The sequence below is a fragment of the Hibiscus syriacus genome, unplaced genomic scaffold (genome assembly GCF_006381635.1).
Source record: "Hibiscus syriacus cultivar Baekdansim isolate YM2019G1 unplaced genomic scaffold, ASM638163v2 tig00110570_pilon, whole genome shotgun sequence".
Lineage (NCBI taxonomy): Eukaryota > Viridiplantae > Streptophyta > Magnoliopsida > Malvales > Malvaceae > Hibiscus > Hibiscus syriacus.
This window is the reverse complement of record NW_024062785.1, coordinates 525,067-537,458: the sequence shown is the minus strand read 5'-3', so window position 1 is coordinate 537,458 and position 12,392 is coordinate 525,067. Positions and strand designations below refer to the sequence as shown.

At 37.6% G+C, this 12,392-nt stretch overlaps 1 pseudogene; it reads right to left on the bottom strand.

Annotated features, from left to right (window-relative positions):
• Positions 1 to 837: 837 nt before the first annotated feature.
• LOC120132957 lies at positions 838 to 8,287 on the bottom strand (annotated as a pseudogene).
• Positions 8,288 to 12,392: the final 4,105 nt, after the last annotated feature.

Here is a 12,392-nt window from a genome sequence, read left to right as displayed (position 1 = left end):
AATTTGAAATTAAAAACTAAATGCAGGTACTTAATTGAAACAAAAGTCACCTTAGATATCTAATCGAATAACTTTATGTAGCTAATTGGGAAAATAAAATTACGTACCAAATTGAAAAAGGCCATTGCAAAAGCACTGGAATGATATCTAATTGAATAACTTTATGTGCGTGTCTTTTCGACAACTCATTCGAATATAATTCGGAACAGCTTGGACACCGGAAATGATGGATATTACAAGGCACCGACCTCATAATGTATGCGTCTACACAGCATGAGTGGTCTTCAAATTCTCGTATTAAATAATTATAATTTTCTTGAAGGAAGATTGATTATCTGAAACTTTGTTAAAATGGAAAAGGGGATAAAGAAAATAAGTCCAAGTTGCTCGAAGATGCCGGTAGTCAAAAGAGGAAGACAGCCATAAAGACCTGAAAGCGTTCCACTCGTGCTTTCTGTAAAGAGAAGAGCCCTATCTCTGAAAGGCTTCTTTCGTGAGGAAGAACGTGGCTCACCACCTGAACGGACCGAAGGGCATACCATCAAGCACTTCCTCCATAAAGCAGTTATTCGTTTCCATTTCATCACTTCAAAACATACATTAAGGCCGAGGCTATTAGGAAGAACAGATATTTCATTCAACCAAAAACCAATCAAGCTGATCGGGGAGACTGATGCTATTAGGAAGTACAGATATTGGAGAACACCGTAATCATTGCAGCTCTTACAAAACATAAAATATTGGCATCGAGCCATGGACAACACTCGTAGTAGATATGTTCGGACGTGAATGATTGGATAATGGAACACTTACCTATACCTAGTGTAATGTGATATCTATTCTGAAGAAAATGGCTATTATCCCACATAAAACTACACCGCAAGATGGGAAGTACTAACCAATTAAAAACCAACTCTAATACTCTTCATACACTTGCACTATATTCGAGTTATTATATAACCTATAGGAGATAATAAAACTATGGAGTTAGATTCGAGGGGTTGGGGGGGGGGGAGGTTTATCATACACATTAAAAAATTTGTCCAATTTTCACCGGGACAAACATGATCGAAGCAGAAATGGACCGACTGAGGAGCTAAGCATATCACTGAGAGCTACCTGGATCTCATTTGAACCATGCTTGGCACCTATCAAACTCGAAAAAAGAGGGAATAATTGAGGTTCTCCCAAACTTCAAATGGCCTGCATAGTCATCACAAGAAGAGGTGCACGGGCAGCCAGTTCTCTTTGTTTCCCAGAACCTAAAGGAATAATCCATTGTGTTTGTCCGTTGGGAGATGTTTCAGAAGCCTGTCCAGGGCGTGTAGTTTCGATATAAAACTGTAATATCTCCTGGCAAAGATCCACAATGTGGGACTCTAGTTCAGCCTCCTCATAACTTGGAGGCCTATCCAATATCAGATTCTGCAAGAATGTAAGGCAAAACTGATACGACTCATTCTCAAGGCGCAATAGCGGAGGATCTTGTAGCTGGGTTATGGGACCAAACTCTTGAAGCTTGGAACGTAGAACAGTATCGTTGTTGATCCTGTGAGCATGGGACACCACAGCATGCATTGCCTCAAAGAGGACTAAGGTGCTCTTAGCTGAAAGGTGAGTTTGATACATGTTGTAAATTTCCATCATTGCCTGTTAAGAAAATAACAACAGAACAACACCCAAGAGTTAAAGTTAGCCCACTTCAAACATAAAATAGATATATTCTTTAATTACATCTTAGCTACAAACAATAAATAAGATAAAAAAACGGAAGAAAAAAGAAGAGGAAAAGATCAATTAACAGCAAAACTTGATCATTTTAGAAATTTTCAATTTCGAAAAAAGGTCTTTAAAAAAGCCTTTGTTCCATAACTTTAACCGTGTTAAACAGCTGTGTTAGTTATCAACATTTCTAAAACTTGAAAAACTTGGTAGGAGGGGACTAATTCCAGAAAAATATGTTGGATGAACAATAATAAGCCCAAGGCCATTGTCTAATATTCCTACTAGTACTACCTCTCTTTCCATAGCGTGGACTTATTTGTGCATGAAAATACAGTGAGCCTATCAGAGTAGAAACTACACACATAAATCATTTGCAACATCAAAGCATCTAAAAGCAACACCAGATTTGAAAATACTTACAGATACCAATATTTGGAAACAACTTTAGCATAGTAATTCAAAAAGTTTTAAGGAAGCAAAATTATCTATTTAGGTGAAAAAGAAAACACTTGGTTTTTAAAAAGCATCACCGACAAACTTAAATACTTTTGCCAGCACATTCTATTTTACTGGCTCTGTATGAGATCTTGTGCAAGTCAAGCAGCTATATAACATGTAAACCCTTCATGCAGGTGTCAAACTGCCTAGAAGTGACAAGAAGTCAAAGGTGTAAGCTTAAGCTACAAATGTTTTAAGCATTATATACTGAGGGTACACCATCTTCTAAAAGTTTGAATCCTCCGTCATCTAACTCTTAATTAATAGAATTTTTTTTTTAAAAAAAAGCGGGAATCTATCTCCATTTCTCAATGTTTTTTAATGATGAGGAAGGATTTCATAAAGTTTTTCGACATTCAGATGAATTGTTACCTCAATCAATAGAAGCTGAACAGCATCTCGGCACTTTGCATCAGATAACAAATCATAAAGACGCTATGTTCTCAATCTCTCTGAATCACCATGAGATGTGTCAGAACCAGCAGAGGCCTCATTGCTCTGGTTGTTCAAAGCATGCCCATTGCTTCCAACCATGCTATCCCCAGTAACAATGAAAGAAAAATCAGGAAGTGTAGCATTAGCAGCGTCTTTTAATGAAGAAACTACTTCCAGCCACTTCTCCTCCGAAAAAAGATCACCTGCATTGCTCGTCAAACGTACAAATGCGGCAATTCCAATACCAGCTAGGCTTTGGTGGGGACGCTTGATAAAACTTACAAGTAATGACAGAACCTTCCTCAAAAGAGGATTGACAGTATTATAGAAGTTCACAAAAAGATCTACAACTAACTGGAGAGCCAACGTACACGTTTCATAGAGCCATGCATCTTGATCATGTTCATCAATGTCATTAACAATTCCTACATCAGGTGAGTCACTACCAGAAGGATCAATAGCATGACGCACATAGTCAAATATTGCACATAGTCAAATATTGGAAACAGGACAGACTCAAACACCCTTTCCCACAAAGGTAGTGAGAAGAGGTGACCATGGTTGCGTAAAGTTTCAAACAACACTTCTAATTTCTGGCCTCGGGTCAAAGCTGAGTTCTGATAAACCTGAACAACAAAATTTGATGCAATTTCAGAACAGAATGCATTTGTGAAGTATTAGGATAAAAATACCTTTAAAATCCCGAGCAATTTCAAATATATAAAAACAAACTAGTTCACTTTTCCTTACCAGCCAACAACGGGAACCAAAAATAGAGATGGTCATCCTTATTCACTAGCTCTCCATTGTCTTGTCTTCCATCTTTTCCCTTGTTAGGTGAAGATGGAAATCTTCCCAAATTCCTTATCCTTATCATTTGATGAGGAGCCAAGATCCCCTTCTGCAAGCTTCGTGGCACAGCAACGTAGTAAAGCAATTGCATTGAGACTAATGTCTTTGTTGAATCTACTGTTGGTGAATGCAATTAGGCAATTCACACAATCGGTGAAGGTGGTTGCTTCAGTTTCAGTTATGTATGGGAAATAGTCTCGAATAATCTTTTCCATTATTTCAAAGGCTAACAGTACGATGTTTTTGTGGTCATCATAAGCTGCAGTAGTGAAAACCTGAAAAAGATGTCGGTTCAGTAATAAATTGATTTGAAGAATAGGGTTTCAGAAAGTAATTAAAGAAATCAATACCATGAACATGCTCTTCCATCCTGATTTGACATTATTGACTCGAGATAACACCATCTGTGAGACACATCTGATGATAATTCTCGGATTTCAACAGCGCTGCTCTTGCGCATGACAATAACAAAAGGCTTCATAAAGTCATTCTGAAAATTGTAATTAGCCAACTCTTCTCGCTCCAAAATCTCATTGACAGCTGCCGTAAAGAGTCCATTGCAAAAATTGCAATTGACAGGTTTTCAGAACAGCCAATAGTCACAAAGAAATCAGAGAGTACAAGCCAGATGTTTGACCATACAAACCTGATCCGGTTCATGTTATAGTGCCTGTCAGTAGATCAGAAAACTAATAGTTAAGAAATATAAACATAGGGCATTAAAATAAGACACAAGGAAGAGAAGTGGAATGAATCTTACGCAATCTCAACAATCTTCGTAAGGCTAAAAACCCGAGGATCAGATTAGATCGCCGCTCCTCCATGGAGACCTTGCAGAGCGCCTTAACAAAGTCTATGATAGCCTCACTATTCAATTTCTGACTATGTATGAATATACGATTCATTTCACCAACATGTTCTAACATATTGAGATTAGAGACTAAATTGTTCATCTGTTCAGATGTGAAAGCTCCGACAGAACTACCTCCAATACCTGCACTATCATATGAGCCCCTCATCACAGAAGCAGCAGCATACTGAATTCTCCCTGGTCCCTTCTTCTTTAAAACAGGAAGAACAGTTTACTTGCTTAGATTTTTCTGACTCATTCTGAGGAAAGGAAAAGAAAGTGGCATCTGGAGGAGCACCCTCCCCCAAGAGATGCAAATGTTCAAAACGAGACGCATGTCAAAACATGCTCCCAAGCTTCTTGTAAATAATTTCTATCTTCATCCGCAATTGTAACTATTGCCTATTAACAATATAAAAGGAAACTCAATGTTAGATCAACAAGCAAATGGAAATTTTTCTTTCAAATAAAAGCATCATATTAACAAGCTCCCAAAGGCCACATATTAATGTTCCAATTCAAAAAGTAATTTCATTCCAGACATGGGGAATGATCACATTCAGTAAAAAAGAAAAAGGATAACCTTGCCCTAGTAAGCACTCAGCACTCACTGTACCAAAAGTTACAATGACTATCAGCAATTGCTTAAATGAAAATAAATAAATAAATAAATAAAGGGGTTCTTGCTGATAGGAATACATGACATCACATTGTTTGCCAGGTTACAAGCACGTGAATGGGATAAGATAAAGGAGAAAAAAACAAATTAAACACCATAAAAATTGTTAGATAAAGAATATAAGAAGCTTACTAACAAAATACACAGTGCAGATGAAGCAAAATACTAACCCTGATAGCATCTGTATTTTTCTGCTTGATATCTGCAGGAGAATGCAGTGAAGTAAACTTGGCTAATGAAGTCACAAAAGCATCTCTATGAGTCTTCATGGACATCACAGCAGTTACATGGATTGCATAGCGGAAACCTTCAAGACGTAATGCTATAACTATTTCATCATCACTTTGGTCAAGAGGCACACTGAAGGCAACCAACATAGGAGCTCAGCAAACCTCAACCATGAATCTCTGAACCACTACATATGTAGCTGCATAATAAACTGACCTACAAATTGCCAGTACAAAATAAATCAGGGAACAATCAAAAACAAACTTTCCTCTCCAAACAAGAAATACCATATTTCTTAAAACGTGTCTTGCTCAGTCATGGGTGAAAATCTTGTTTAACAAATGACAGGGTAAAAGCCAAAAATGTCTGAAATAGAATAATATAATATTTACAACATATCAGTTCATTAATTAAGCTTGAACTACATAAAAAATTGAATGAAAATACTTATTGAAATTCCACCTTATTCTCATGAATAAATGCATAAAATGATTTTATTAAAAACAAAAAGGCACAGATAAAATGAGTTTAGCTAGCTATAGACAGTCAAACGAGAATCTCTCCATATACGGGAACGGAAATATAAACGGTTAAAAACCAATTAATCTTACTCGGATTTCCGAGCTTTCTGTTTAAATTGTTCTTGCATGTGCTTGATAATATCATCACTGGTCTCCATACGCTGGTCATCATTACGCTTGCGTATCACAATATTCAAGATACTGTCCAAACCTAATAATATTCTGTGGGGATTCATTGAATGCTTCTGCAGCACAGACAAATCATCTACTTTCATTTTGATCTCATTTTTTGATATTCGCTCATATAGTGATCTTAAGTATTCCTCTGGCAAATCCTTCCCATCATCTACGCCACGATTGTTTCTTATGAAATCATCAGCTGACATCTGCACATATCAATTAGGAAAGGGAGAACCACATCAATTTTCTTGCACTAAAAGCTAATCAGATAAGATATAGAATGTATATGCACCTTGTTCTTAACCATTGGATTATGAGCATCAGTATTGAGAAATATAACAGAGTAAGCAAGGACATAAGCTGTATCAGCACTGACGAAAGCCTTTGGATTACATTTGCAATAACGCTCAGAAAACTTTTCCATGTTTCGATCAATATTTTGTGCCTCACGTGGCAATCTAAAACCTTGCAGAAAGGCTCGAATTGCATCATCAAACTCCATGCCTTGAAAGTCAAAGGAGTCAACATAGGCATGCATCACTTTAAGTGATAAATCTTCCCTTTCTCCAAGATAATCACCAATCAATGTTTTGTTCAGACCAGATGCACTTTTAAAAAATGCGGCAATATCCTCCGGGGAGTCATCAATCTTATTTGCTTTAATTAGAAATTCAATTCCTTTCTTAGGTTTCCGGTTAAAAAGTGATATACCTTCCTGCCACAAATTTTAACTTAGATTCCATGAATGACAATCAGCTAGACAAAGTCAGACCACTTAAACATACATCATCTACATAAATACCTGAAGCTCAAGCTTGAATGCTCGACGTTGCTCGATTGTTAAAGCATCAGAAGTTTCACTAGAGGCTTCAGAATGAGAATCTGATCCTTCAACAGCCTCATCTCCATTCCCATTTTCCATGGGGACATTTACAGGTTCAGGAGTAGGACTGTTCTCAACTGCTTCAAATCTCTTTGCAGAATGAGGATCAGGACAGGTACTGTGAGCTAACCATAAGAAACTTTTCAAAAGGCAAATTGATAAAAATACAGAAATCAGATAAATGTGTAAAAAGAGGAAACGTTAACGATACCTTTCAATTGTCCTAAATACAGCTCCTGCATTCTCTAACAAAATCTTCAACAACTCAAGTGCCACAATCTTCCCTCTCATCAACTGGGGATCTGCCAGAGCCTCTTTTGGTGGTGTCTTCATCGACAACTTGCAAAGTGCTCTAAACACTAAAAAGGCATCCCTTCTCAACTTATTCCCAATCTGAACCTCCAAATCATCATCTCTCTCCACTTCACCATCCGCCAACTCCCCTTTCCTCCCTTCCAATGCTGTCTTATACATACTAATCTCCCAATATTTTGCATCCAACATATCTTTATCAGTAGAATCCAACAAGTCAGTTGGATTAGTGGTTTCAACAGCAGTGGTTTCAAATACACCATCATGGCCACCTAAAGAAACCTTACTTGGTGCCGCTGGATTCAATACTCCGTCAATGTCCTGCATAATTTTAGTTATAACTTATAAAGCCTTGAACAAACTGAGTCATTGATCCATCAGCATCTGATTTCTCAACAGGTTCCATTATTTCAGCCACAACAATTGGTTGAATTGGAACAGTAGATGAATCAGCCTCCATTCTCCTAAAAATAATCACTAACATTTGAACCAAAGAAGCTTTTGCCGTCGTTTGATTAACTACATTTTTACTCCCTAAATAAATGTCGTAACAAGTTCTCACAATCAGAAACAAACAATCACCATGGATTCGGAGAGACATGGATGTTACCGCCGATAAAAGCGTTTTCAAGACTAGTAAATTAGTAATTCAACGGCATCATCGCCTAAATCGTGGCATTTGCCGACGGATTCTATCAACTTCGATAAGAGCTGAGCCTCGGGACCTCCAGTGGGGTCCGCTTCGCCACGTAAGTAACCGTAAGCGAGTAATTTCTGAATGTAATCAACCACCGGATCGACGATCTTGTTGAATGCGGTGGCGCAGGCGCTGATCAGTGGGCTTAGAATAGTCTCCGATTCAGCAAGGGAATATTCCACCGGACCGCCGTCATGGAGTGGACCAGGGATCGAGTTATCAGGCTCCGAATCTGACGGAAACAAAGGCGACTTCGTAGTAAGTTTCTCAAGGAGAGATTTGCATTGGTGAGCAAGCTTGGAGTGCTTCCGCCATGAACCGTTCTTAATGATCTTCTCTAAGGCCGGGACTACCACTTGGCTCACGAGGGAATCGGCTTCCGAAGAAGCCATCCCCGATTCGGATATTGCACGTCGGTTACAAACTCCGATCTAGTTAATGAACAGCGAAATTCTATGGCTCGACCTTTAACCTCTCTATACTTGGAGTACGCTGAATTATCTGAGTAAGAATGGGAATCGAGTTGACTCGGCTTGATATAGATCATATAATGTATTATTTCCTAGGACGGCTGTAGAGTATCGAAGAGCACTGTTGGAATGGAATTGGATGTAATCTAATCAATTTTAAGGAGTTAATATTGTAGTAATGAGATATTATATTGTTATAGAATCTATTGAAATCTTCAAGTTGTCGTTATTTTTATTAGAAAAGCGGATTTGAATTATTAAATATTTAGTGTAGTCAGGAAGATTAATGTCAGGTCGGAGGCCAAAAGATTATTTTAAATTGGGATTAGATTTAACATTAAATATGAAGGTATAAAATTATCATTTTAAAAGAGTTCGAAAAAGAGTCTGTTGCTCTAGAAATTGTTGATCTTCTAATCTTTTAAAATGAGTAAGACTCTTCTTGTCCAAAACCGCGGTTTAACGAACAAGACCCAGTTTTCTACTCTAAAGGCAGACAGAGAGAGTTAATATCTTTTAGGAAGAGATCATAGATTAAATCATACTATCAGAGAGAGAGAGAGAGATGAGTGCAAATAATAATGGAGGCGGGCCTTGTGGTGCCTGCAAATTCGTCAGGCGAAAGTGCTTAAATGGTTGCATATTTGCACCGTATTTCGACTCGGACCAAGGCATGGCTCGGTTTGCCGCGGTGCACAAGGTTTACGGTGCCAGCAATGCTTCCAAGATGCTGCAGGGGATACCGGCACACGAGCGCGTCCAAGCTGTAGTTGCACTCTGTTATGAAGCTTTGGGTAGGGTTAGAGACCCTGTTAATGGCCGTGTCGGCCATGTCTTTACCCTCCAACAACAGGTATTAAACACATCATCACTTCACTTAGTGTTTTTGCTTCCATTCTTTCTCCTCTTTTTCCAGGTCAAAAATCCATTGAATCATAAGGCACCGCATGCACTGAAATAATACAGGTTTCCTTCAGCAACTACTTTAGGTTCTTTTAGTTCTAGTAGGTAACGAAGTGGTAAGATTTGCACGGACCAGAGTTAATCCATTATTGAAAGAGATAAAATTCAGTGTTCATGCAAACGTGTGCCTTGGAGTGTGTAGTCCATTCGGTAAAAGTATGACAAACTGAAATACTTATTTCTTGAACACCAAAAATTAATAAACCCTAATTAAATACCCACAGTTTCGTTTACAGTAGTGATGACTGGTGAAAGTGAAACTCGGGATAAACTTCACGTGGAAAGGTAGGTTTTGGGTTGGCTAACAACAGTTGTTGGGGATTTTTTTTTATATAGTTGAAATTGGGCCCACAAAAGTCATACTATAACTGCGGTTACGAGAGAGAGAGAGAATAGCGAATGGCAAAGTGGGTCTGGTTACATGCCGGGACCAGCAAGCAAGTTTAGCGACTCTATAAATATTCAATTAGTATTGCATTTGACTTTAACAAGTCTTTTGCTCTTTAATTAATTTTCTTTTTATTTATATGCTAAAAGTGTAGGAAAATGTGAAGAATATGGATGTTTCTTCTTGCTTGCAAAGAGGCTCATGGTCCTACCATGTGCAGGTTCGATCATGGTGAACTTCCTTCATTTTCTTCTTCTTGTTTTTAACTAATAAATAGTTATTTATTACCCATTATATAACCATAACCTTTAAATCTCATAAATAAAATAAAAAGTTTAAATTAAATTAAAATTTATTTCGATCGATAGACGAATTAATCTGTTAGAAATTAGTTGTAATTAATTTTTAGAGCTTGTTGTGTACTTGCTTGTACTCTAGTATGACTAGTAATATTTGGTTAGCTTTGGCGCCACAAAGCTGTTAGTTTGTTAGTAGATTTGCTAGCTTAACAGACTTGTTTTGTGAGCTATAAAAACAGTGTATTAGCAAGTGTGTTAATCAATGAATTCAGTTTAATTTTCAGCATATACATTTTTCAATATGTTATCATTCGCCATACGGTCCTGACTTTTTCTTCCGCTGCATGGAGTTCGTTGGATCTATCGTGACTGTTTCTGCCGTCGTTGATGCTGTGTCAGTACTACTATCTTGTTGATCTGAATATGGATCTTCGCCGTTCTTCTTATCAATTGTTGATTTCCTCTTTCTCTATCAACGTCAATGGTTTGTTAGTTTGAATCTAACTACTCTAAATCATTGTTGCGGTTGTTCGAATGTTCTGTCATCGCTGTTATGTTAAGTCATCTACGCCTGATACTTCCTCTGATGTATCATTATGAGGTCTGTAGACACCCGTTTTTGTCCGGGTTTTTTTATTTAATATTTATTATTATCGTTATATTATTATTATTACTATTATTATTATTATTAATTTACATGTCACAATTTTTGTAGGCTTCACAATCTGACCCCAAACACCAAGCCCAACAGACATGACCCAATACATACAAGTTCACAAGTGACTCAACCCCAAGATCCAAAATCCAACTGGAGCCCGACCCGGATTTGAACCGACCCGGCCCAAAGCTCAATAGATTAGGGTTTTCTAACCCTAAAACATCAAGCCAGCCACTGCCGCTTCACCTCTCTCAGGCGCATGAGCTTCACAAGCCAAACTTCTCATCTCTAGCCGCCGCTCAAGCCAAGCATCCCCTCACCGACAGCCTCTGACGCCGGCCGCCTGCATCCACAGTGACCGAAGGTCCCTCCATCAATCTATCAACAATGAAAAACATATAAAAATCAATAAAAAAATAAGATGCAAGTACAAGAGAAATCCCAAGGCATATCTAATCCTGCCATGGCCATATCTATTCATTGACAACATCAATCATCCATCAAACCAATCACAGAGATCAACATAAAAGAAGAGAGAAATATGTGATAAGGGGGCATTCGGGTTTTGCAGAGAAAAAAGAAAATCAGAGAGGAGAGAAGATAAAAAAAAATAAAAACATAAAAAGAAAGGAAATAGGGGAAAAAATACGGAGAGTGTAGAGGAACCAAGGAGAGAAACCCTTACCTCGTTCCATCGTTGAAATCTAAGGTCGCCGGAGTCGAAGAATCCGAAGGGTTCTTCATGGATTCACAGCGTTTGAGCCTTTTTTCGGGGAAACTAACCCCGGATTCATGACCAGGGCGTTGAGGCGTTTCAGTTGGTGCCCTCCTTTCTCTTTTCTGGCGGCGGCGTACGGCGGTGATCGCCGACCAACGGCGGCCGGCACGGCGAAGCCTCCTCAGATTATGGGCTTCGGTTGAAGCTCCAGAGAGCTTCCTCTCTTTCTCTCTTTCTGTGAAATGGAAGGGGAGAAGAATGAAGGGAGATGAATTTTCAAACATATAAAGGGGGTATTTAAACGGGTTTCAAAACGGTGCCGTTTCAAGGGTCTGGGCACCCGTGTTTTGCAAGCATGGGGTAACTACACTTTAGGTCCTTTCTCCTTTGTAATGCTTTATTTAAGTCATTTAATGAAATTATTACTGTTTTATTTCGAGCCTTTTAGTTTTTAATGATTGCATTTCAGTCATTAATTTGTATATTATGTTTGCTGATATTATAATTTGGTTGTTGTATTTATATTTATTTCGTTTTAGTCACTGTTTCAGTTTATTGTGCATTTTCCTTTGATATTCGGATTTGGTCATGAAATTTGCAAATGTTATATATTAGTCACTGTTCATGTTTTATATCATATTTGTCTATATTTGATTCTGGATTTAATATTTTCAAATATTTCAATTTAATCACTGATCCCATGAATTTTATTATCTTTACTGTTATTTGAATTTGGTCACCATATTCGTATATATTCTATTTTAGTCATTGTTTGATGTTTGGTTTAATTACTTTGTGATCTTTTATGTTTCTGTTTATTTCATTTTAGTCCTTACTCTTTTATATTACTACTTTCGTGAATGTTTGAATCTGATCTCGTATTGTGTAATTATTTTATTTTAATCACTGAATATAACTTTGAATTTTTGAATTTTTGGCTTCAAGTTCTAATTGCTTGTATTTTAGTCATTTTCTGTTCTTTAATATATTTGGTTTAATGTCTATTTTATTTTCTTTTGTTTTGGGCATCTATGTT